Source organism: Ceratotherium simum, chromosome 10, assembly GCF_057802395.1.
Source record: "Ceratotherium simum simum isolate JZ-2026a chromosome 10, ASM5780239v1, whole genome shotgun sequence".
Lineage (NCBI taxonomy): Eukaryota > Metazoa > Chordata > Mammalia > Perissodactyla > Rhinocerotidae > Ceratotherium > Ceratotherium simum.
Genome location: NC_141909.1, coordinates 30535001 through 30561686, shown reverse-complemented (window position 1 = coordinate 30561686; position 26686 = coordinate 30535001). Strand labels below are relative to the sequence as shown.

The following is a 26686-nucleotide window of genomic DNA, read 5'->3' as shown; positions in this document are numbered from 1 at the left end:
CTAACTGCCTAAAAGCATTGAAGATAGAAAGTCTGTCCCAGGAAGGAGCTATCACCATAGATAACACTAGGTGTGGTAGGCAGAAAGGTACCTGGCAAAGCCCATTTTTATCAAAGTTAGATGGCCCAAAAAACATTTGTTTACCAAATATTTGCCTTTACATCTCCATGTGAATTGCTTTCCTCCCCTTTGAAGTCCCAAACCACTACCTCCAACATCCTCCTTTGTCCTTAGCTGAAGATGGTATTTAAGGTGTGGCTTCCAGCATTTTGGCGAGTTACTCAGTTTTCCTGGGTTTCTCCCATGTATACATGTTATTAAACTTTGATTTTCTCCTGTTATTCTGTCTCATGTCAGTTTAATTCTTAGACTGGCCAGAAGAACCTAGAGAGTAGAGGAATAGTTCTTCTTCCCTTACATTAACAATACCAGGAATGAAAGAAGGGGCACCATGTAGACCCTACAGATATTAAAAAGCTAATTAGGAAATATTACAAATAACTTAATGCCCATAAATATGATAATTAGATACAATGGACCAATTTCTCAAAAGAAGCTACTAAAGCTCATTAGAGAATAAATAGATAATCTAAATAGGCATATATTTACTGAAGAAATTTAATTCATAGTTAAAACCTACCAACAAATAAAACCGAAGTCCAACTATTTTCATTAATGAATTTTATTCAACATTTAAAGGACAAAAACGGCATTTCCTCACAATCTCATCCAGAGACTAGAAGAAGATGAACCCTTCTCACTCATTTTCTGAGGACAGCATTACCTTGATATGAAAACCAGATAAAAGCATTATAAGAAAAGAAAAATATGAACCAATATACCTCAGGAACATAAACACAAAAAGTCCTCAACAAAATAGCAAATCAAACTCAGCAATACATAAAAAGAAAAACAATCAAGACCAAGTGGGTTTCATTCTGAGGATTCAAGCCTGGTCTAGCATTCAAAAATCTATCTTTATCATTTATTTTATCAACAGACTATAAGAGAAAAACCATATAATCATCTCAATAGAGACAGAAAGTCACTTGATATAATTAAACATCCATTCATAATAAAATCTCTCAGCAAGAAAGTACTGAAGGAAACTTGATCAAGTGCTTTTTCTTCACCTTACAAAAGGCATCTACAAAACCTACTGGTAAAATTATACTTTGTATTGGAAGACTAAATACATTTCTCCTAAGATTTGGAACAAACCAAGGATATCTGATCTTACCAGTCCTATTTGTTATCGTACTGGAAGTCTTAGCCAGTGCAATAAGACAAGAAAAAATAATGAAAATATGACATATCAAAACCATAGAATGCAGCATATGTGATTTTTGAGTTACATCTATAGTCATAAATGTTTACCTTAGAAAATAACAGAGTGGAAATTAATGAGATAAGTATCCAATTTTAAAAGTTAGGGGAAAAATTACTAGTGAAACTAGATAAAGGAGAAGAAAGGAAATAAAGAAGATAGCAAAAATTACTGAAACATAAAGTAGATATACAAAAGAGAGGCTCAACCAAGCCAAATATAGTTTGTTGATATAGTTAATAATATTGACAAACTATTGGCAAGACTGAAGAAGAAGAAAAGAGAAAAGGCACAAATAAACAATAATAGGAATTTAAATGGGGGGCAACTGCAGATGCTACAGAATTTGTTTTTTAAATAGAAGGATAGTAAAAATAATTTTTTCTAGCACATTTTAAAACTTTGAAGAAATGGGCATGTTTCTAAAAAAAAAAAACCAACAAACAAACAAAAAAACTCACCTACTAAAGCCTCCATGAGAAGAAACAACATATTTAAATAATCCTATAACCACTAAAGTAACTGAATCAGTAGTTAATAATTTTCCACAGTAACAAAATAAAAGAAACAAATGAATATTGTCAGACATTAAAGGAACAAATAATTTTAGCTTTATATATAACTATTCCAAATAATAGAAAAAGAAAGAATGCTCTATAACTTATGAGGCCAGCAAGACCTTCACACTGAAACATAACAAGAACAATACAAGGAAAAGAAAAAAAAAGCTTACAGGGTCATTTCACTCAACAATATGCATATAAAAATCTTAAACAAAATATAAGCAAATTGAATTTAGGAATGTACAAAAAAATCTTCTGTATCATGAACAAGTTGTGTGAGAGATAGAGGTGAACTTCTCCAAGACTGATCTCCTCAAGCTGTACTCCCAAAGAGGAAGAAACTGGCTTCTTGAAAAACTGATCTCCTGCATAGTTCCCTTGAGAGCTATGTGAGCCCAGTGCTTAAGAGAGAGCATCCTGATTAGACTCAGGACTTGCACCCCAGCCACCCGCCCCCCTGACTGTGATATTGTAATTTATAACAAGAAATATATATTTGGTTTTTGTCCCTGTTTGTGGCACAGAGCTCCTATAACCCTTGAATTTCCTAAGTGGATGAGAGCTATAGCAGTGTCTTTTGTTATGTTAATGAGGTGACTTTTGGAAAACACCTAAGGACAGGGGCTGGAGAATTAGCCATGTGATTAGAGGGTTGGCATTTTCAGTCTCACCTCCCTTGACCTAGGGAGAGGAGAGGCTGGAGGTTGATTGCCAAGGGCCGGTGATTTTATCAATCATGCCTATAAACGAAATTTCCATAAAAACCCAAAAGGACGGGGTTTGGAGAGTTTCTGGGTCAGTGAATACATGGAGATTTGGGGCAGAGAAACACCCTTGGAGAGGGTGTGGAAGCTCCTCACCCTTCCCACATACCTTGCCCTATGCATCTCTTAAATCTGGCTGTTCCTGAGTTATATCCTTCTATAATAAACCAATGATCTAGAAAATAAAATGTTTCTCTGAGTTCTGTGAGATGCTCTAGCAAATCATTCAAACCTGAGAAGGAGGTTGTTGGAACCTCCAATCTATAGCAAGTCAAGCACAAGTGACAAGGTGACAACCTGGACTTGTGACTGGCATCTGAAGTGGTAGGTGGGGAGGGAGGAGGACTCTTGTAGGACTGAGCCCTTAACCTGTGGGATCTGATGCTATCTCCGGGTAGATAATGTCAAAATTCACTTGAATTGTAGGACACCCAGCTGGTGTCTGAGAATAGTTTGGTGGAATGGGAAGAAAAAGAAACCCACACACATTGTAATTGGGTGCAGATCTCACTCATCATGCCAGAAATAGGCTGTTTCCCTAACCATGAACACTGATGTAGTAACTCCTGCTTTTGGCTTGTCATATCATAAAGCTGCAACCCAAGGCTTGTATTCCTGATCACAATAGAGAGGAGCTAACACCCCCTTCCCCAAGCCACAGATGCTGAGCTGATGGGCTAGGGCTGGAGCAAAGCCTCTGTCACAGCATATTACAGTTGCATATTGAACCACAATTACACCAGAGAGGGATCAATGATTCTCTAGTAATGTAGTTTATAAGCTCATAGCCCAAAGTTCAGGGTCTCTTTTCCAGATTTTGCCTGGTCCTGTCAGATTGTTGTTCATAGACATATGGTGTGATAGGCAACACCTACCCCTGTTCCTGTCTCCAGGAGACCTCATCAAGCCCCATGGCCTAGTAAATGTCCTTAGATTTGACTATCCCCAGGTAACATGGTAAAGGTGAGTGCGATGGACTCAATATTTGTATGCTCCCAAAATTCATATGTTGAAGTTCTTACCCCCAATGTGATAATATTTGCAGGTGGACCCTTTGGGAAGTAATTATGTTTAGATAAGGTCATGAGGGTGGGGGGCCCCGTGATGGAATGAGTGTCTTTATAAGAAGAGGAAGAGGCCAGAGCTTGTTCTTTCTCAACCACCTGAGGACACAGAGAGAATGTAGCCATCTGTAAACCAGGAAGAGGCCTCCCAGCAGAATCTGACCGTGCTGGCACCCTGATCTCGGGCTTCCAGCCTCCAGAACTGTGAGAAATAAATGTCTGGCATTTAACCACTCAGTCTACAGTATCTCGTAGCAGCCCGAGCTGACTAAGACAGTAAGGAAACAAAAAGAAGGGGGAGTTTGACTCACCCTCTTTTGGTGGAATGTTTTCTTTAAAAATCTACTGAGCTCTCTTCCAGGGCAGCTAGGTGGAGCAGTTCCTTCAACAAATGCTGACCGAAACCCCACTGAACCACTTGATCCAGAGCTGATGATGCGCACTGCCATTGGAATCAAGCATTTCAATAAAGGTACCAGTTTATCCTAAAATTAAATCAAGAGGAATAGAGAATATTATCTTGTGTTTTACTCTATTGAACATTTTAACAGTACTGGGGCAGGGGGATGGATATCTTTGACAGTTTATTTCCAACTCAAAATAACCCCAGGTACATTTTTTCTACATTTTAAGAGTATTTTTCTCTTTTCTGAAGAGTCTCTCATTCATTACTATGATAGCCCTGTCATTCATTAGAGTTTAGAGTTAGATCTTCTCCAGATTCTATCTTTAAATCATATCACCAGGAGATAGATCTGCAGAGCCCCTCATTTGCATAGCCAACTAGGGTCATCATTTCCAGCCTAGACCTTCTAGGATGAACGAAAAGAAATACCACACGGTGATAGCTATGTCTGGAAGTTCTGCAGCAAATCACATAAAAGAAGTTTTTCTTCTTTTAATCCCCATTATATATAAATAATATAATTATCTTATAACACAACTGCCATAACTAAACAATACCAAATATAGCAAGAACAGAAGAGGTATATACAGAGCATACAGCTTTTGAATTTGAATATGCCACCTCTTTTGAATAGATCCAGTTCTATTCTCTCTTTATTTAAGACTCAAGTCCCAGAGTTTAAGTATTGTGTTACTATAAGAGCTCAAAGAATTCACTTGTATACCCCTCTCTTTGTCTTAAACTGCAAAGAGTCCACAAGCAACTCAAGAAGTTGGTGTCCTGTCTATTTATATCATCTAAACAAGTAATCTTATTGCACAGTAAAACCTGAAACAAACAATTCACACCAGAGGAAATGCCATTCAACTGCCTGTGGAAGTGTACAAAATGTGCAAAACAAAAATGCTTTATTTTATTGGTATGCTACAGCCACCTTGCAGGTATTGTTCCGAAGAAAAAATGTGAATATATAAATTTTATATATATAACACACGCAGACACAAACATAGATAGGTGTTTAATAAAATAGCACAAATCATTGAGTCCTATCTTCTTGCTGCTTTAATTATGAAATAATGTGTCATCAAGGCTAGTTTTTTAAATATTCAGCTGCAGCCTATTTCTGGGGTCCCTGACTATAAGACAGTGTTAGCTGCATTACAGGCGCTGACCACTGCTCTGCCCATGCAGCTTTGGAGCAACACAGAGCAAATCCTCTCCTCTTCTATGGCAGGCACTTATGATGCCACTGTGTCACATATGTTTCCAATTAATCTCCTGCCAGGCTATCTGACTGAATTACATGATCACTGAAATGTTTTAAAGGCTTAACTAATTTGAAGCATAGCCATAGGTTAAACGCTGTTGAACCATCCAACACAAAATATATGTTTAACATAAACAAATCATTTCACAGTTACAAACATGGCTAATGGGGCACTACAATAAGGGGAGGTAAATGCCTTTACCTTATTTTGTCCTTAAACCCAAAACTTTATAGTGCCCATTTTTTAATACTAAAAACAAAGTACAAGGAGAATTTTCCATTTATTACAGTATAGACAAACACTCTGAATAATTCAGGCTGTGTTTACAGAGCACAAAGTGAGGTTCAGATTTCATAAATATTCATGATTAGTGTGGGTAGCAGTCCAGATAATTCAGAACCCATCCTATCCCTGAATGGTTCAATTTGCTAGTAGAGAGGAAACCAATTTACCAGATAATTATGACGTCGCCACTTCACCGCTAAGTACAGACTCGAAGAGGAGAAAATACCTCCCTATTTTTTATCTTAAGTCAGATTGTTGTTTTAATTTGATTATGTGGGCTTATGTGGATTTGGTTATAGAAGGAGATTATTCCCAGGTTCCTTAAATTCCTGGCCTCTATTTTAAACATGGTGTTTCTCCCTCCCTCCATTTCCATATTCTCACTTTCTGCCCTTGGTATGGACAGTACACACGAAAGACCAGCACTCAGGTGTTAATTCTCTATGATTTCATTCAGTTAGATTATCTAACACCTGGTGAAACTGTTACTCAGAAGGCAGTGACACTCTGTACTTTGGGAAATGAATGGTTTCCTTTACAAGGACATTCCAGAAAGATATGTCAGCCTGTAATTATAAGCCTAGCCTGAGAAGGAAATAACAGAATGACATCTAAGATTTAGGCAAAAATTTTAAAACTCCTGTCCTTCTACCTATCTCTACTGCTTCTTCTTTTAATAAATCTCTTTATAGAAAACAGCTACACAAGAGAAAGGACCGATGAGAAATTATTAGTAGAAAACGGTCAGCAGGAAGGACTTTTTTTTTAACATGGTAATGAAAAATAAGAACTATGAGTGTAATTCTCAAGTTCAAACTTTGCGTTATGTTTTGAACACATCAGTGAACATTGATCTCAGATGGAAACCTGGACTTTGCAGAAGCCCTCAATTTTACAGTGCTTTTCTTCCAAAGCCTTGCGATTTCACAAATATCCCCTCTGTTTTATCTGGTATTTACTGAGAGGCTGTTGCCACAGCAGCACAAAGCTAAACAGTCTGGTACTCATGGTGGGTCAGAGCTTTCAAAGAACTTCCACATCTAAGGAGGGAGCAAAGCTGACAGAAACACAGGGACAGCATCAGGCCTTCCCTGTCTGTTTCCACAGCCGGGTGACAGAAGTCTGCCATTTTCTCCCAGGAGCAAGTCTGGCTGAGCCTTTAATACCCATTTTCTTGCCAGAAGAAATGCTGCTTGTTTGTCTGAACAAAGCAACGGTCAGAACGGGGCTCCCTAACAGATTTGTGTGAAGGGTGTCTATTTTATTTCTACAAAATACAGAATTGTTTGAAGTTGGTAATAATAGAAGAGTGAGTGTGGGGTGGGGGCTAGGTAGCAATGGGAAGAACAGGAAGGAGCAAGGCAAAGACAACGGAAAAAAACAAACTAGAGCAATTAGATCCTAGCATTTGGAGGACTTTAGCAATGATTTGTTTATTTATCTGTTTCTCTCTACTACTGGAAAGCTCCTTGAGGGCAGGGTCTATTTCTTATTTGTATTTGCAACCACTGCATCTGGTATAGGGAAGTGAAACACTGCTCACCTTTTTCTCTCATCTCCTTTCTCTCTCTCACTCAGCTCTGGGATGGGAAACTAAATGAACCAAGAACAATGAGCTCGAATAGAAAGGCTAGGAGGGACCAGCAGTCAATGGCTTGAAGCCTGGTGGATATATATTTCAAATGACAGCAAGCGGCATATTTACACTTGCTGGATATGGACCTGTGGCCAGGTATATGGAATCACTGATTGAAATATGTCCAGACTATATGGATTCTCTATTATAATATGGAAAGATCAACTTTGAAAATAAAAATTTTTCAATTCTTGGATTTGTTCTAGTATATATATAGACGTCAGAAACAGATGTTTTATTAAGATTTTAATTCATTAATTAACATGTTTATCAAGAGCCTATTTCATCCATTCATTTATTCCTTCACCTGTGCTATGCAGAATTGTTGCATATTCTATAGTACTCTGCAGAGACATCAAGCTAGAATCTGTAGCTATTCTCAGACAGAGCTGGCTTCGTGGGTGTGCAACCTGTGCAATCACACAATGCCTCACATTTGAAAGGAACTCAGACTTGGTTTAATGCTCTGTGGTCACTTTCTGGAAATTCTTGTAATTTTTTAACAAGGAGCCTCACATTTTCACTTTCCACTGGGAAATTATCCACACAAATTATGTGGCTGGTCCTGCTCTCAGAGTCAGGATGAGGAGATATCAGGTAAAATTGTCTGACGGTCAAGGAACCACAGTTCAACACACTTTAAAAAGCCAATGGAGGGGCTGGCCCCGTGGCTTAGCGGTTGGGTGCGCGCGCTCCGCTGCTGGCGGCCCGGGTTCGGATCCCAGGCGCGCACCGACGCACCGCTTCTCCGGCCATGCTGAGGCCGCGTCCCACATGCTGCAACTAGAAGGATGTGCAGCTGTGACCTACAACTATCTGCTGGGGCTTTGGGGGAAAAAATAAATAAATAAAATTAAAAAAAAAAAAAAAAAAGCCAATGGATAGTCAGGATATAGGCAATTAGTCCATAGGGTTACCTTGAATCTCAGTATTCAGAAGCTGGTGTATCCCGGGATTTAACAGGTTTCAGGCAAGCAGGCTATGAAGTGTGAGAACCAAAAAGTCAGCAGAAAAGAGACTGACCCAAGGAAAGTGCAAACTCCCAAATACGTGATCTTGGAGTCTTTAAAAATTAAAATGGAAAAAGAATATGGATCCACATTAAGAAGGCATGGTCTCTGCAGCAAATCCCTGCCCCCACTTCTATTTGCTTTGTTTTTAATTTATTTTTAAATTTTATTCTGTAAGTTTTCAGACATAATAAACATATCAAAATAATAGTATAGTAAACCTCCCTATACTTACCATCCAGCTTCAACAGTTATCAAAATTTTGTCAATCCTGTTTCATTTATCCCCCCATTTTTTGTTGAAGCATTTTAATCCAAGTCCCTATATTTCACCCATAAATACTTCAGTACTGAAGTCTAAAAGATAAAGACTCTTTTTTTGTATAACCTCAACACCCTTGTCACACTTAACAAAATCAACAATATTTTTAAAAATTATCTGATGCTCAGCTCATGTTCACATTTCTCAAAGATGTTTTTTTATAGTTACTTGTTATTAGGATCCATGCAAGGTGTGCATTTGTTTGGTGTTGAGATTTAAGTCTCTTTTAACCTAACATATATCTTCTCTCCATTTTTTCATGTTGTTGATTTGTCATAGTATCTGGGTCATTTGCCTTGCATAATTACCCACATTCAGAATTTGGCTGATTGCATCTTCATTGGCCTCTATGCCACATTTCTCTATCCCTAAAATTTTTGTGTTAACTGGTTTTAGATTTAGTGGGTAGATTACATTTGGGGTTTTTTGGGGGCAAGAAAACTGCATAAGTGGTGCTGTGTATTTCCTTTACATGATATCAGGAAACACATAGTGTCTGGTTGTCCCATCAGTAGTACTGTTAAAATTGAGTTCGATACTGCTAGCTTGGTCCCTCCATTTCAAAGTTCCTCATTGGCCTTTCAAATAAGAGTTTTAGCAGCCATTATTACTGACTTGATACATTATTTCATTAGAAGTTGCAAAATGGTGAGTTTCTGATTCTATCATTCCTTCTGCTTTTACTAGTTAGAATTCTTCAATATAGAAGAATTTTCTTTCACCAGCTCTTTCTTTACCATAAAATATAGTTCATGCAGGAAAGTTGGCATAAACGCTCAGTTCTTCCTTCTACTCCAACTTCTTTTCAAAATCCTTTTTAGAATAATAAATTGGTACCCTAGCAACCTCTAGTGGTGATCAATGAGGGTTTGGTTTTTGGGGATTTTTTTTGGTTAATTATAAACTCAAGGAATTTTCAAATATTCTATATATTTTAATCCATTGCAGTCATTATTCTTTTTGATACTCCAATTGTCTAATCTATGGCTAGTGGTAGCTCTTCGAGTAGATTCCTGCCTCCCTTTGACATGTCCCCAGTAGTCTGACATCTTCCTCTCTTTCTGACATAATAATATGTTCCAGATTCACCTTGTATCTTTCCCTTCCCAGACCTGGAATCAGTATTTCTCCAAGAATTCCTCATCATTTTTATAGGAAATAGTATTTAGAGACCATGATCTATGCCACTCTTTTTGTATTTTTCTTACCTTTTGGTAGAAGCCAATGATTGCAAAACTTCTTTGGGCCCTTCATGTATGAATATGGTTTCCTCTGAGCTAAGAATATCCAAGAGTTTGGGGACAATTGTCCTGGCTATTTTGAGGTCAATCTAAGAATAGGATTTTGTCTACACAACTAGCATACTACTTGTTCCATTTTCAGGAGTTATTCTGCACGTACAGATGAACAAGAGAGATACAACAAGGAGAATGTTTTTTTAAGTTCTCTTGTTTTAATCTTTTAGTTTCTGCAGATTCTTTACAACAAAACCTAAGATAAAGTGATTTTGTCCTAAATCAGCAAGGAGTTCCCAATAAATAAACATTTGATATAATTTATGTTTTATCATTTTTTGATAATTTTTACAACAGTAAATGGGATTACAGTAGAAACTCAGATTCTTGATGCAAGAGTTGATAAATAAGTAAATATTTACTCATGGAACAATTTTGGGGTTATTGGCTATTGATTATTATTATTATTCACACTCATCCTTGTGGCTGAAGAAAGCACTTGTAATGGAATTAAGCAGCTCTGGGGAGCCAGAACTGTCTCTTGGAAATCCCTTGATCTTAGAGGACCAAGGTTCATAAGAAATATGCTGGTAGATGTTTATCCACAGCTATTTCAAGGGCTCTCATGTCACACCATCCTCTTTTCTGATCTACTAGAGCACTTGCTCTGTGTAAGACACGATCAGGGAGGGTGAGAAAAATCCTGGCAACAGAAAGAAAGAGCCCAAGTCCTTTCCTCTTCTTTTTCTCTATTTCCAAGTACAGATGAGAGCATGTGGTGTGTAACAAACTGGTACATATTGACTGCAAACTTCTCTCTGCCATAGAATGACACAAGGATGAAACATTTGCCTGACCCATTTACCTATGAAATTTGAATGGTTTGAATGGGAATATATAACTACATTTGCACAACTTTACTACCCATCAAGATATGAGCTTCACAGAAGATGTTTCTTTCAAATTAAACATTTAAAAAATTTTTTCTTAGAATTGTTTTTAGTTTGTCTAAACCTTTACCTCTTGGTTTAAGGCTTTACATTCTTAGTAGTCCTCTAAATCTTCACAAAAATTACAAAATTCCTAGGTTTATAGAAGTATTCTTTTTCTGAATTCTTTTTCATTAGCATTAGGTTATCTCCTTATAAATTTATCTGTCAATCATATATCTGATTTCATTCCACAATACTTTAGATTTTACTTTTCTTTGCTGTATTTAAAGTCTCTAGTCTTGTTCAATGACATAACTTTAGAAATATTATTCATTTTAAAAATAATTCTATAAGGTTACATTATTGCATTTAAGTAAATGAGATTTACATTTTTATACTCTTTCAAAGGAAAAGAAGAAAAGCGTTGTTAAATTATTAAATCTTTTGTCAAAATGTTTTAAAATTCTCTGTGTTTTTATTTGTCAGATATTTTTAATTGAAGTTGTTTCTTAGAAAATGAATTCTTTATGAGCAAAATTTTGAATTCTCCTTTTTATCTATATATTAAACAGGTTATGTATTTTTTATTTCTTTCATTTTAAATGCCAATATTTTTCCTCTTGGGTACTTTTTGTGTAGGAGATCCACAACAAGAACAATGCTTATTCTGCAATTCTTTACATTAAAGGTAACTGTTCAAAAATAGTTACAAGCAGATGATCAAAGTCTAACATAAGCTGTTGTGCTATAAAGTGGAAAATGACATATTTTGGCAGGCCTTGGGTGGCAAAGTCTCTTTGCAATCTAGATAACATAAGAACATAGAAATGTGTAGCTGTGGCATGGCAAGACTGGCATAAATGATAAAGCTAGACGCTTGAACACTGACAAGCCACGTGTTCCAGCCTAATGGAGAGAACTCAGCTCTTGGATCCATAAGGTTGACCATCTAACTTCTGGAAAGAACCATGAGGTGTGTCTTCTCATTGATTTTTATCATTTTCTCATATAGTTCTTGGATTGCTGATTTGGTAGAACACCAAACTGAAAGTGCCTCAAGCCAATTTGGAGTATTATTTTCACTAATCTTTGAACCCACACCAGGATATATCATGTAGCCTAACTCATGTATAAAAAGTGAAATATTGTAATAAACAACATTTAATAGTTTCTTTGTTCTTAAAGATGTAGGAGACTGAGACAAGATCTCCACCATCTCCTGCGTGGTGTGGAAAACATGGTGTGGATTGACGTGCATTCACACGTATATGGCTGGGACACCACGGCCTATGACAGATGTCTTAAGAGTGTCACCTTAAATCCTACTCATATTTATTGGCAATTAGCAATTTTAAATTTCTTGCAGTTGAAGATATGGTCTTGCATATTAAATCCTTCAATTGCTTTACCTTTCCTTAAATCACCTGCCCTCCTCTCCCAAAAAACAGCCAGAGATCCACATGTCCTAATCCCTAAATGACAGGAGTATCTTCCATTGGATATAAATACCAAGTACTTATGAACAATAAAGGCTAGCATTTGTTTGAGCACCTATCTTAATTATGCAATGATTTATAAGAAGAAAGAATGAAGCAGCACTGGCTCTGTGCTTACTATGTACCAGTTATTGATCTACATACATTCATTTTAATCCTCAAAATACCCTTCAAAGTAGATATTACAATACCCAATCTGCAGGGGAGTAAACTGAGGCTTAGATAATCATAACATTAGCTAACATTTATTGAGCACTTGCTATGTGATGAGTACTGTGCTAACAATTAGCAGACATTTGGTCCATACCAAAAAGTCCTTGATATTTGATTTTGTCCAAAATGTTTATAAGACTTTTGGTCTATAAGACATTTGGTCCATCAGGCATTTGGTCCTGTCCAAAATGTCCATGAGCATACTGGTCCATGCCAAATGGTTTTGGACAGGACTAAACATCAAGGACCATTTGGTGTGAACCCAATGTCTCCATGGATATCTTGAACAGAACCAAATATGACCAAATATCAAGGCCCTTTGGCCTGGACCAAATATTTGATGGAAGTTTTGGACAGAACCAAATGGCCCTGCAAATATCAAAGACCCTTTGATGTGGACCCAATGTGTCCATGGACGTTTTGCACAGAACCAAATATGACAAGATATCAAGGACCTTTTGATGTGGACCAAATGTCTTATGGACCAAATATTTTAGGGACATTTTGGACAGAACTAGATATCAAGGGCCTTTTGGTATTGGCCAAATGTCTTATGGACCATTTGGAAAGGACCAAATGTCCTGTAAGCGTGCTAAAAGTGCTTTACATTTACACTAATGCTAAGTACACATTGAATCCTTACAACTCTAGGAAGGAGGTATTATTATATCCATTTTAAAGATGAAGTCACTGTGGCTTAAATAAGCTAAATAACTTTCCCAAATTAAGATGTGGTGTATGCAATGTATTGCTGTTATATCTTCATTCTAGAGTTAATATTCCAAGAGGCCCAGATTCTTCAGGGCTGTGTGTAAATTGCACGGGAAAAATTAATCCATTTTCTAGTTAAATGTTTTCCATTATTAATAATGTAATGGGATTAAGAAGGATTCAGAGTCTTTTCCTGCTGCTACTGACGAGATTAGGGGAGATAATGTGTAGGAAGACCTTCTTTCACCAGGCATTAGGATCCCTGCTTTATATGTTGTCTTATTCACTCTTTCCCTTATGAGACAGAAAACATGATGTCATATTACAAGGAAGGAAGTGGGGCATGAGAGGGGTTAAAAAAGTGGCCCAAGGTTTCACAGTTAACAAGTGGCAGCCTGGGATTCAGAGGCAGAGCATATCTGTGGTTGTGGCAGGATGACGTGAGTTGGGATAAGCACAAATCATGAAGATTTGGAGGAATTGCACAAGTTTGAGCGCCTCCTGGGTCTCAACCTCCGTACTAGACCCTTCCATACTGTCAGACTTCCTTAAGCAGCCATACATCTCTGCCTTTAAAATTCGTTCTGGGAACCATTTTAAATGGGCAGCCTGCTAGTAACAAAGTCCTGCATCCACTCAAGGCAACCAGCATGGTACGCATGGCACACTTCTGCTGCCCACTCTCAGAATTACCAAATCTACTGCTTATTAACTTCACTCTTCACCTTAGAAACTTCCCAGTTTCAAATTAGGCTGCCTGTAATGTGATTCTGTCTTGGATCACACCCTCGCTGGTACTCCTGACCCCCTGGACAAGAATGTTCCTCTACTATCCAGCCCCCTCTGACCCTTAGAAAATCCACACACCAGATACGTAACCTCTCTGAGTCTTCCTTTTCTGTCGAGAGGTTAAAATTATAAAATGCCTACATCACAGTGTAGAGATAAATTCTATAACTGTGTCAAAGTACTTTGAAAAATGTTAAAATGCCAAACACATCTTACTTATTATCATTAAAAACCAGATCGCATGGCTATACTGCTAGAAACAAGACTAATGACAGGCATAGAATTCACCAATGAGGTGTGGGGCAAGGGAATTAATATTTATCGAGTGGCTCCTGTACCAAGAACTTTCCATGATCTAGAGATGTAGAGAGCATTCTGATCTTCAATAAGAGGCAAGTTAATAAAGAATTGCAATTCAGAAAATAAGCTCTTAAAAGGTACAAATAAGCAATGAGACTAGCATCAGCTGAGTTATGCCCTCCCCTGCATTCCTACCATCCACATGGTACTCTCCTGCCTGGGAGCTTGTTGTTCAGACGGTGCTGGGCCCAAAGTGGCCACAGTCAAGTCAAGTGCTCCCACCTCACTGGCCTGCTTACAGGGCCCTCACTTGGGGAGGGGAGCCATTACCAGCCTCCTTTTCCATCCCTCTGGATTTGTTACTATTTTGTGCACTTAACACCTGTTAACACCTAACTTCCAGTAGCCACATTCATACAATACAGTCAACTCCCTCCCCTAAGTTGGTTGGTCCAAAAGCAGGGGCCTATTCTACGCTGAACCAATATGAACCCCTTCCTTGGAACTAGGCTGCTGGTTTTTGCAAGTCTATTCATTATGAGCTCATATTCACAACAGGATCGCCTGTTGCCACCCACAGGACCTCAATATCTGTCCCTGTCCACTGTTTATGGCAGCCTCCAGGGAAGGCTCACATGTGCTCAGGGACAGGCATGCTCCTGTAACTCTTTACAAGCCTCCTTATTGGAGTTGCTGTCTGGAAGGTCACCCCAGGGAGGCCACTGCTGTTCTTGACTCTGGATTTGCTGCTTCCACTTTCAGGGTGCAGTGCCCTATGGTCCCCAAGGCTTTAGATCCTCACATTGCACAATATACTGCATATCCTGAAGGCCCCAGTGAACTAGAGCAATCCTGAGTTCTGCGTAGAACTCCTTTTCCATAAGGATTGGATATAATTCCTAGATGTGGGTAGTTTTTCCAAGTACCAGTTGCTGTGTAACAAACCATCCACAAACTTAGTGGCTTAAAACAATATTTTATAATTTCTTAATATTCTATGGGTCAGGAATTAAGGCAGGGTAGATGTGTTAATAGGCAGCTCTTTTGCTATATGTGATGTTGGCTGGGATCTCTTATGTGAATCCATTTAGCTGGGGACTCAGATGGACTGGAATATTGAAGATGGTATCTCATTCTCTAGGGCTTCCTTCCATGTGGCCTCTACTTATTTATTATACTAGATTGGGCTTCCTCACAACATGGTGGCTAGTCTCCAAGACAGAATTTTCCAAAAAGGAGAACATAGAAGCTGATATATCTCTTGAGTCCCAGAATATCACTTCCACCATGTTCTATTGGTCAGAGCAGGTCACAAGCCCAGCCCAGTTTCATAGGATGGGGAAGGAGACTCCATCTCTTAATGTGAGGAAAGTCATGTGCATCTAGGAGAGGAAGAATGGTTGGTGGTCATATTTGGAGACTACCACTGTAGTAAACAGACGCTATACTGACTTCTCCACCACACTTTCCCTCTTCTCGCTTGTCATGGAGGTATCAAACAAATCTTTTTCTTTCCCCATGTATGTCGCTATATATAAGAGGTATAGGTGAACATGTGTTCAATGCAGACATCATCGAGGGAGTGGTGTTATGAACTCCCATATTAAGCACTCACAGCTAGAAATTCAATCTGAAATTTGGCTCAACAGATACTTGAGATACTACAGACTAAGTACTTTACATTCCTCAGTTAATTTAAGTTTCTTAAACCCAATGAAGGACATGTTATTCTTCCCATTTTATACATAATGACACAGATTCAGCAAGGTAATGTTCCCAAAGTCACACATATGATAAGTTAGTGAGCTGCAACCTCACCCCATGTCCATCTAAACCCAAAGCTCGTGTTAATGGCATTGAACTTCACTGCCTCTCTTCAAGATCATTGGAATAATTAGGAAAATGGTTCTTACTTCACTCATGTGATATTTGTTGAATTTTTTTAAAGAAAAAATTTTCTTTTAACGTATTTTTAGGGCAGCTCTTTGTTTTTGTTTTTGTTTTTTTTTGGTGAGGGAGATTGGCCATGAGCTAACATCTGTGCCCATCTTCCTCTATTTTGTATATGGGATGCTGCCACAGCATGGCTCAATGAGCGGTGCATAAGGCTGTGCCCGGGATCTGAATCCACGGACTCCAGGCTGCCTGAGTGGAGCGCGATCTTAACCACTATGCCACCAGGCCAGCACCTAGGGCAGCTCTTTTTGAGTGAGTTTCAAGCACTGTGAATCTATGGCCTTAACTCTATGAATAGAAAAATTATTAAAGAATAATCAAAAACTTTGATTTTAATCAAATTGATCATCTATAGTCATTTTTATGCCATTCTAAAATATTGGAGTATTGATTTTTAAGAACATGTCACTGGGCCAGCCCCAGGGCGTAGTGGGTAAGTTTGCACGCTCTGCTTTGGCGGCCCGGGGTTCTCAGGTTCACATCTGGGGCGTGGACCTACGCACCGCTTATCAAGCCCTGCTGTGGCAGGTGTCCCACGTAAAATAGAGGAAGATGGGCATGAATGTTAGCTCAGGGCCCATCTTCCTCAGCAAAAGAGGAGGATTGGCAACAGATCTTAGCTCAGGGCTAATCTTCCTCACCAAAAACAAACAAACAAAAAAGAACCTGTCACTATTTAGACAGATTTTAGCTAAACAGTGTAAACAAAATCCATGGTTTAGCATCAAAATTTATACATTGAGGGCCCAAAATGTCTTTAGGATGCTGGTAGGCACTGAGGGAATATGAAAGACATATAGGTTTTTGACCTTTATAACTAATTTAAGAAGACAAAACATTCTCATGCAACAGTTAAGTAACAAGTTATGATCATGTAAAATTAAGTGAGAAAGACGTGAAAAAGAATACTCTGAGCTTACAGAAAGGCTAGATCCCTAAGTGCTGGCTGGGATGGTCAAGACGTGAGAGGAATTGTGGGCTGGGACTTTTAGAATAGGAAGGACCTAGATGTGCAAAAAAAATTAGAAAGAGAAGATAAAACCCAAAACATAGCCAGTATCTCATAGAAGGAGTTTGAATCAACACTTTTATTGAAAAAAATAACAAAGCAGGAGGCAGGGAAGGGAAGTTACCTGAAATTAGCCAGTGTGGTGGGATAGTTCTCTGAACTTCAGGGCCTGCTCTCAACATGGCAGAGTTGGCAGATGAAATTAGGTCTTAAAAACAGTCCTCAGTTCAAATGTTGGGACAATCTCTGGGGCATTGTATACTTTGGAGGGTTTCTGAACCGTCCAATGATGACAAAGAGCTTCTCATCAGCTTTTTCTCTTGATTAAAGAGTGGCAAGTACATTTGGGGAGTCAACATAGGGATGGAGGGCACTCCAATTTTACATGACTAACATCACTCCTTACCTTGACCCATTTCTGGCCCTCAGAAGTACCTCTTGGCAATAAACTTGGCACCATCTTGAGTAGTTTATAGGTGGAGCTTTTGGGATCTGAATTTCTGAATTGGGTGGTGGTGGTGGCGGTGGTAGTAATACACATTCAGTAATACGTACTTTTCATATCACTTTAGTAAATAATATAATATCATTTTTGCAAGCAATGGCATGAAGATAGTGTTGCAATTTAGTTGGAACTAGCAAGAAATCGAAATTGTAGAAATTAGTTTTCTCATCTGTAAAATGAAGTGGTTGGTGAAGGTGATCGCGAAGGTCCCGTCTTGCTTTATTAAGATGCTATGATTCTAAGATTCTATTCTGTGTATAAACAAGATCATTAATTTGAACTAACAGTATTTATTTTAAAACAGGCATTTTAACACATGCATCTTTTTTAGGTTCCTGTAGTTTGTATCATGCTATTTCACTCAGTACAATTATTGGTATGGCTGAACCAGGGAATAATTTTAGTTTACCAAATGCTCTGGACTTTCTCATGATTAAATATGGTATATAAACATAAGATGGATTATTATTACCTGTGATTACTTTGAATGAGTGAACTACTCAGCACACATATTCTTAATCAGAATCTAGACTCCACTAAACGGTTTTGACATCTTACTTCACCCTACTGCTGTAGAAATTCCGAATTAATAACTGCAATAAACACGGTCAACATATTATACGGGTCAGTTACAAATGTAATGAATATATTGTAAAGGATGTTTTACAGGTAAGATCTCAGTTCTCATCTGATTGGTATTCTCTTTCTCCCATTTCCTGAAGTGAAGGAGATTTTAAATCTACTACCTAATACATATAATGAGAAAATCAGAAGTCAAATATGTTGTCCAGCATTTAATTTTATGTACCTCCATAGTAATTTCATTTCTTTCATTCCTTTATTCCATAACAATTAAAAAAAATTCAGAAACCAATAAATGATAAAATATAAATTTCTGATACCTATATAGAAGAAAACAAAAACTGTTGACAAGAGACTAAATACTTTTCACAATCTACCACCAAGCTGTGTTTTAAGCTTAATTTTATAACACTCCTCCATATTTCTCACAATGGATGTTCATTGAGTACAATTTAGGATTCCACACCTCCGTGATATTCTGTCTCTACCTGTCTAAATTTCTTTTTGTCCCCATAGTACTTTACTTATATTTCGATGATTGCACTTAACTACTATTTGACACATTAGAGTTCATTGTGTAACCTGTGTTTGATCCAGCCATGGGAGCAGTCATAATCAGTATTTATCAGACTTGGCCCCAGATAATTAGTATGGCATCTCCATCATCCCTCAAAACTATTTTGGGCAGTTCCTAAGAGATGTCTTACATGTTATTATGGACACAGTCCTCTCAGTTTTTGCGTAACTCAATGCATTACTTTTTGATTTGTCACTCTTAATGACATTGTACCATTTGCTGCCACAGTGATTTTATTTAGTAGGAAAAAATAATAATTTAATGACTTCCATATTTAAAATTCAAATTTTTGAACACCCATAGCGTACAGCCACTCTTCTTGGCATGTCATTCAAGGCTTTCCATGACCTGGCCTCTATCTAATTTTCCAGTTTTATCTCTGACCAATTCCCCCTACCTTGAAATTTATACTCTAGAAATATCCATCTGCTTTTATTTTCTCCCACATAGCATATGCTTCCTTCCTTTGTGTCATTATTTATTTTATTTCCAGTACCTGAAATGTCCTTCCTACTCTTCTTCAACTGGTTCAATTCCTCCTCATTCTTTAAAATTCAGTAGAGAGATAAGTCCCTCCAGGAAGCCTTACCTGAAACCCTCGTATGAGCTCAAGGCCTCTTCTATGTGCAAAAAAAATTTTTTAATGATAACAATAACAGCAGCTAACATTTATTTATTTATTTATTGTGAGGAAGATCAGTCCTGAGCTAACATCCATGCTAATTCTCCTCTCTTTTTGCTGGGGAAGACCAGCTCTGAGCTAACATCTATTGCCGATCCTCCTCCTTTTTTCCCCCCAAAGCCCCAGTAGATGGTTGTATGTCATAGTTGCACATCCTTCTAGTTGCTGTATGTGGGACGTGGCCTCAGCATGGCCGGAGAAGCGGTGCGTCGGTGCGCGCCCGGGATCTGAACCCGGGCTGCCAGTAGTGGAGCGCGCGTGCTTAACCGCTAAGCCACGGGGCCAGCCCATCTAACATTTATTGAATACTTAGTTCTAGGTATTGTTCTAAATGCTGTACTTGGATTCTATCATCTAATCCTGTCAACACCCTATCAGGTATATACTACTATTATCCCATTTTACTGATGAGAAGACAGAGAGTAGATGTAACTTCTCCAAGCCACATAGCTATTAAGTGGAAGGACCCGTAACAGCCTGTTTTCACCCTGAAATGGCCCTAATCACATTTTAATAAAATGATCAATATATGTGTCTGTCCTCTGTACCACATTCTTCTTCCTCACCTGAATGGCACACTGGTGAGAAATATAATACTTGAATTCAGGAAAAAGCTCTGGACAGGGGATGTAAGTTAAAGAATTGTGTATTGTAGTTGGTGATTGAATCTAAGGATTTGTTGAGATCACCTAAATAGTTTTTAGAGTGAAAGGTAGGAGAATTGAGGATGGCATCTTGGAAATTTACGAGGTAGTCAGAGAAGTAGAAACCAATCACAGGAAAGAAGAAAGAATAGACACAGAGTTAGGAATAAGGAGAAATGTCACAAGTTGCAGAGAGGACAATTAAAACAGGAGCAATCAGCACAGTAAAAGGCTACAGAAATGTCAGTAATATAAGGATTAAAAGAAATGATTGAATGGAAGGAAGAGACTAGTGAGTTGTTGGTAAATGAGACTGAAATGTGGAGGCAGCAGATGAAACATGCATTTTCATGAGTGAAATTCCAGAAGTGAGTAAGGGAGGAATTAGTGTTGAAGGAAGGGGTAGTTAGTTAAGTATGGTTGTCAATGGACAGAGAAGAGAATGTGAAGAAGGAAATATTGGAGATGTAAGAGAGGGAGGGGAATTGATGGATCAAAGTAACAAGAAGAGAGTAGCTGAAGGACCATCCCCTGTGACAACAAGGATGGAGGAAACTGTGATTTCCTTCATTTGATTTAACAAATCTCCTACGTGCCTGGGCTTGTTCTAGGCTTTGGGGATACAGCAGTGATGAAATGACAAAAACCTTTGTCTTCATAAATCTTACATTCTAGTCTTGATTCTAGTGGGAGGAAAATACACAATAAAATCAAAATAAAATCATGTAATAAATGATTATTTCTCATGCTACAGAGAAAAGTAAAGCTGTCAAAGGAAAGAAGGAAAATGGGGGTGAAGACTATAGTTTTAAAGAGGGTGATTAGGATAACCTCAATAAGAAGATGTTTAAGAAAAGTCTTAAAGGAGAAAAGGAACTAGATACATGGCTCCCTAGAGCAAGAGCACTCCAGACAGTCCAAACAGCAAGTGTAAAGGCCCTGTGGTCAAAAGGCCAATTAGGGACTCATCTATGTCTTTCTGGGTCATATGGACCTGAGAAGCCTTTTCTAAGCTTCTGTTGCACCAGGTTGTCAGCTGATCTGAAGGTGGCCCTATTGTGTGCAAAAGACTCTTAAGCTTTCTTATTCTACATTTTGCCAGGTCTCTAGAGAACCCAACCTTTGCCTCCAGAAAGTCAGAATCCAAACCAACCTGAAGCCCTGCTCAGCTCAGGGCCTTGGCATAGCAGCATGTGCTGGCCGGAGGCAGGAGTTGAGGGGAGGTGGACAGTGATTGACGTGTTTTCTGAGGTCCAGCAATCCAATGAGAGGAGAACCTACCCTTGGTCCTGATTTCCAGCTCATTCAAAGCCAAAAGGACACAAAAATCAGAGGAATTGTGACGTGTCCTGAGTAGGGCTTGAGGTTTGGAAATATTTTCTAAAAGGGACAGAGACCATCCTGCTACTTTTCTAATTGAGAGGTGATTATGCAGAAGGCTAAAGTCTGGAGTCAGCTGATCACGATGCAAAGGCTGCACAAATGCAGTAGAATTGTCCTGGCGCTGTCTCTAATCCTGTTTCTGGAATCTTCGGTACAAGATTTTGCCATGTGGAGAAACAGTGGGTTGGCTGCAGTCCAGACGGTTATTCTGTAAACTGCATTGAAGAAAAGGAACCGTTGTTTGTCCTGCCTCAAGACAAATCCACAATGATCCTCCCTCCAAGGACTGACCCTTTTTCAAAGAAGAGAACCTGATGATATATGATAAAGAGGGCTTCCGGAGGACTCTTCTGGATCAGCTTCTGGATGTAGCTCTGGAAGCAGCTTCCTAACTGAAATCAGACCAGAATGCCAGCCCCAGAGGAAAAGGATGCTTTCTCTTACAACTTCAGGCCTCTCAAAGGGAATCTGACCTCAGTCACCCAAGACATTGGGGAAAAATGGATCAGAAGAGAATTTTGTTACATCGAATAGGAATTTCCCCACATTGGCACCTGGCTGTGTAGTCAGCGTCTTTTATGTACTGTAGCTAAATGTTCAATATTGGAACAAAAAATTTTATAGGAATTTTAAGACATCTGAAGATGAAGCTTAAATTTACATCACTTTTTTCTCACAGTTTTTAAAGGATATAAGCTGATACTTTAATGCTGTGACCTACTCTGTTCTGGAAAGTATCTGCATTGCCTTTCTGTCATATCCAATTTAATTCATTATGAAATTTCCTAAATGTCTCATGTCTACAATATTGCTTTAAAGAATAAATTACATCATTTTTAAAAAATTCAATTTAAGAGACAAACTGACAGACAATATTTTATACTTGAATCATCAGGTAGCTGGTTCTGATTGTAACTAACAGATGTGCCCTTTTTTCTTATGTAAAAAAAAATCAAGATGCATTATACAGTGGATCTAAAGAATGGGTATTTGACACATTTATGGTGTGAAGTGGTTTACTATAAGATTATCTTTCCATGTGTTGGAATAGCTGATGGACAGTTTTTATCTAGAAGTGTATTACAATTACAATTGGAATCTTAAGATCCAAATTTAGATCCATTGCTGTGCTTTCAATAGCTCATACTGCTTTACCTTTTTTTCTGGATATCTGTGAATATCTAATGTTACACTGTTAAAGCAGAAAAATAACTTAAAAAAAAAAAAAGCCATTAAACAGACCTGAGTGAGAAAGGCAGCTGGACAAAGATTGGGTTCAATGCAAGGAAAGTGAGTGAGTGAGGCAGCCTCCTGTCAGGGCTCAGGAGACATAGCCTACAAGAGGAAGGCATCCAAGTAGGGCAGCAGTTTGGGGTGAAGGCCTTCCAGAGGGGACTGATTAAGTAGAACTACAGGCTGAGTTCAGGAGATTGGCTACAATTGTGGATATCGAGAAAATATATACATATATTGAGGATAGTGGAAGCCAGGTTTTTCATTCTCAGAGTTGGGGGGGCAGGGGGGAGTGGTTACAAATACGAGAAAGAAGAAAACTAGAATGAACCCTATGGTGTTGGACTAGAATTGGAAGTACTGGCATGAACTGATAGTTTTCAATATATAAAGATAGCTGTAGAAAAACTATAGATGTAATTTTCTGTGTGTGTGTACATATGTACAATTCCTGACTCTGTCCACTGAAAACTCCAGCAAAACCCCAGTGGTGATGAGTACTCCTGGTGTCCAGATCTTGGTTTCTAAATGCCATTCTTCAATAAAGGAACTACCTGAAGAAATGCCTGATTCCAGAGCTGGGCAGGAAATATGAGTCTAATGTCTTTTCATGACAGAAAGTAAGAAAGTGGTAAAAGAATTATGATAAGTCTAAAGTTTATAGGTGCTTCCACTTGACAAATATGGAACATTTTGAGCATCAAAATTAATATTGACAGTAACGGATTATATCTCATTAAGTGAATTAAAAACCTATGACTCCACTCTAATGTAAATAGACAAATGAAAGAATAAATAAATTAGGAGAAAAGAAAACTCTTTCTTACAATAGAATACCAACAAAAGATATGGAAGGAATGATAGAATTACATAGTAACCATTGGGCTAAAACTAGTGGGTGAGAGTTGGATGAAGAATGGGATATTTACTCAAATTACCCCTTCACAAAATACTTATCACCAAGGGAAAAAATAGTAACTTTTTCAGTGGAGAAACTATGCAGAATCCCCCTTACCCAAGTGATCAAAGTTAACGTCACCAGTGATGGGACAAATTGACATTGTGTATCACCTGAAGGAATGCAGTGAGAAGAACACTGAATCACTTCTGTGATATTCCCTCACAATCCATATTTTGAATCTAATCATGTGGAAACAGCAGATGAACCAAGTTGAGAAACATTCTTGTTCTGCTATTTCATTTTGATATGTATAAATGTGGATTTTTTGAAATGTATTTATCCTGCTTGGGATTCATTAGAATTTTTAAATCTAAGGACTGGTGTCTTTCATTAATTAAAAAAAATTCCCAGTCATTATTATTTTAAATTATTGCCTCTGCTCCATTTTTTTAAATGTTCTTTCACTTTTCTTTTACACATCTTCATTGAGACATAATTTACATACTATAAAGCCCACCCATTTGAAATGTTCAATTCAACGATTTTAAGCATACTTGCAGAGTTATGCAACCATAATCATAACTAATTTACACATTTTTCAGCATATGAAAGAAACTTTGTACCTGTTAGCATGTACCTTATCATTTTCCCCTCACCCTCACTCCCCTTCAGCCCTAGGCAACTGATAATCTACTTTCTGTCTCTGTAGTTTTCCAGTTCTGAACATTTCATATAAATGGTATCATATAATATATGGACCTTTGTGACTGGCTTTTTTCAGTTACTATAATGTTTACATGGTTTCTCCATGTTGTAGCATGTATCAGTACTCATTGCCAAATAAAATTCCATCATATAGGTGTATCAAATTTTGTTTATCCATTGATCAGTTGATGGACATTTGAGTTGTCCTATTTGGCTACTATGAATAATGTTGCCAAGAACATTTGTGCACAAATTTTTGTGGGCACATGTTTTCATTTTTCTCAGGTATATACCTAGGAGTGGAATTGCTGATGATATAATAAATCTATTTTTAACATTTTAAGGAACTTCCAAACTATTTTCTCAAAGTTCTGCCCCACTCTTTATTTTTCCTTTCCTTCTGAAACTCTATTTAGACAGACGGAAGACCTCACTGTCTTCCCTCCCTGTTAACTCTTTTTCTTACTTTTCATCTCTTTAAATCTCTTTGATGCCTTTAGGGTAATTCCTCAGATCTATCACCCAGTTCTCTTATTCTCTCTTGAATGAGGTCTAATATGATATCATACATTCAACTTCCAAGTAGAATTAATCTATTGTTCCACTCCTTAAGTTTCAGTCATTTGTTTTCAAAACTGCCCGAATAGTTTTGATAATGTCTTCACCATATTTTTATTTCACTCTTTAATTTTGAAACATACTAATTTGCTAATTTTATATGTTGGATCTATTAATTTCAGTATTGGCAATTTTTTCAGATCTGATTCGGCAGTTTCTGGTTTCCATTGAGTTATTTATAGTGATCTATTTCCTAGAGTGTTGTGTAATTTTTATTGTGAGATCATATTTCTTGGAATTTTATTTGTGGGAAATCTTTAAGCCCTATTTTAAAGTTTAGTCCTCCAAAGAGGATTTGTATCTGCTCCATGCCTTCCATTTTAAATTTAACCTTCTTCTGGGAAGTGCTCATATCAGACAAGTAATGTGATTTTTTTGCTACAAACCTCAGGGAATGTGTGTCTCGTTAGTTTTAGGAAATTCTTGGCCATTATTGACTTACATATTTCCCTTCCCTTGTTTCAGTTCTGTCCTCTGGAATTCTAACATTTGGACTTTTTAGCTCTCTAACATGTATCTTAATTTTTCTTTCATATTTCACCTATCGTTACTTTTTGTTTTGTGATTCTGTTTAATTTCACTTAATTTTAATTCTTATAGTCAAATATTTTTATGAAGTCTCTTTATTGAATATTATTTCAACAGTTATATATTTTATATTTGTAGATATGCCTATTTTTCCATTATTTACTGTTTTTGTTATATGGATTTGACATACTCTTTTATCTCTCTGACTGTATGAAACATACTTCTTTAAAGTTCTTTATAATTATTCTATTAATACCGTGACATATGTGCTAATTCTTTCATCTGTTGGGATTTTTATCATTCTTTCAGTGTTGGCCCTCCTCAAAGGTTAACTGATTCCTCATTACACTCGCCTTCTGCAACAAATATCTTCTCTGAGCCTCCCAGAGGTTGGCATATATCTCTATGGGGAAGGCCTGTGTCTATGGTTGCAACCTTAGTTTATTCCTGTCTCTTCTGTCTGCTTCCTTCTTTTAGGGATATATTAATCTCTCAATTCTTCAGCAAGAATTTCCCTTACTGTTTTCAAGTATAGTTGAATATTTATTAATGCAATTTTAAATACACATTTTATGACTTGTTGGAGTATAGACTGAATTTACCATATGCTCAACATGCCATCTAAAACCAAAAGTTTCAACAGGTGTTGAAATTTGGTAGATAATGACTTACATTAGGAATTGTTAGAATTTGGCTTAGGATTCTCAGGTCTTGACTATTGTTAAGGGAAATCCCTTTTCCCTACTTATGTTTTCCATTAGAATGGATTTTCCTTAAACACTCTTGGCCAACCTTCACTTATTCTGCATCTGGGGAAGCATAGTAACTTATTGACTGGTAAATTTTGCATTTGCATTTCCCTTCTTCTTGGGAGTGAGTCTACACCCAGAGAGAATGACTTCTCTTCTGCTGCTTCAGATTGTAAATCTTATTTGTTTTATAGAGTGAAGACTGCCCAATACCAGCTCAGGGAAGAGGGTTGCTATTTGGAGAACCCCTTCAGATACCTCAAAAATATCAATGAGTGATATCATTTCTCTTTG

The 26686-nt window shown here is 37.7% G+C and overlaps 1 long non-coding RNA gene and 1 pseudogene across 1 annotated transcript in view; one reads left to right on the top strand and one right to left on the bottom strand.

The window, feature by feature from the left end:
- Positions 1-658: 658 nt before the first annotated feature.
- LOC147916087 (uncharacterized) overlaps positions 659-26686 on the bottom strand; it is a 57772-nt gene continuing 31744 nt past the window's right edge. Inside the window, exons 4-5 of the long non-coding RNA XR_015553339.1 lie at positions 4030-4203; positions 659-784 (exon numbers count right to left, since the gene is read on the bottom strand). This is a non-coding gene — a long non-coding RNA (uncharacterized LOC147916087). The remainder of the gene's footprint in view (positions 785-4029; positions 4204-26686) is intronic.
- LOC147916088 (serglycin pseudogene) lies at positions 21741-22247 on the top strand (annotated as a pseudogene).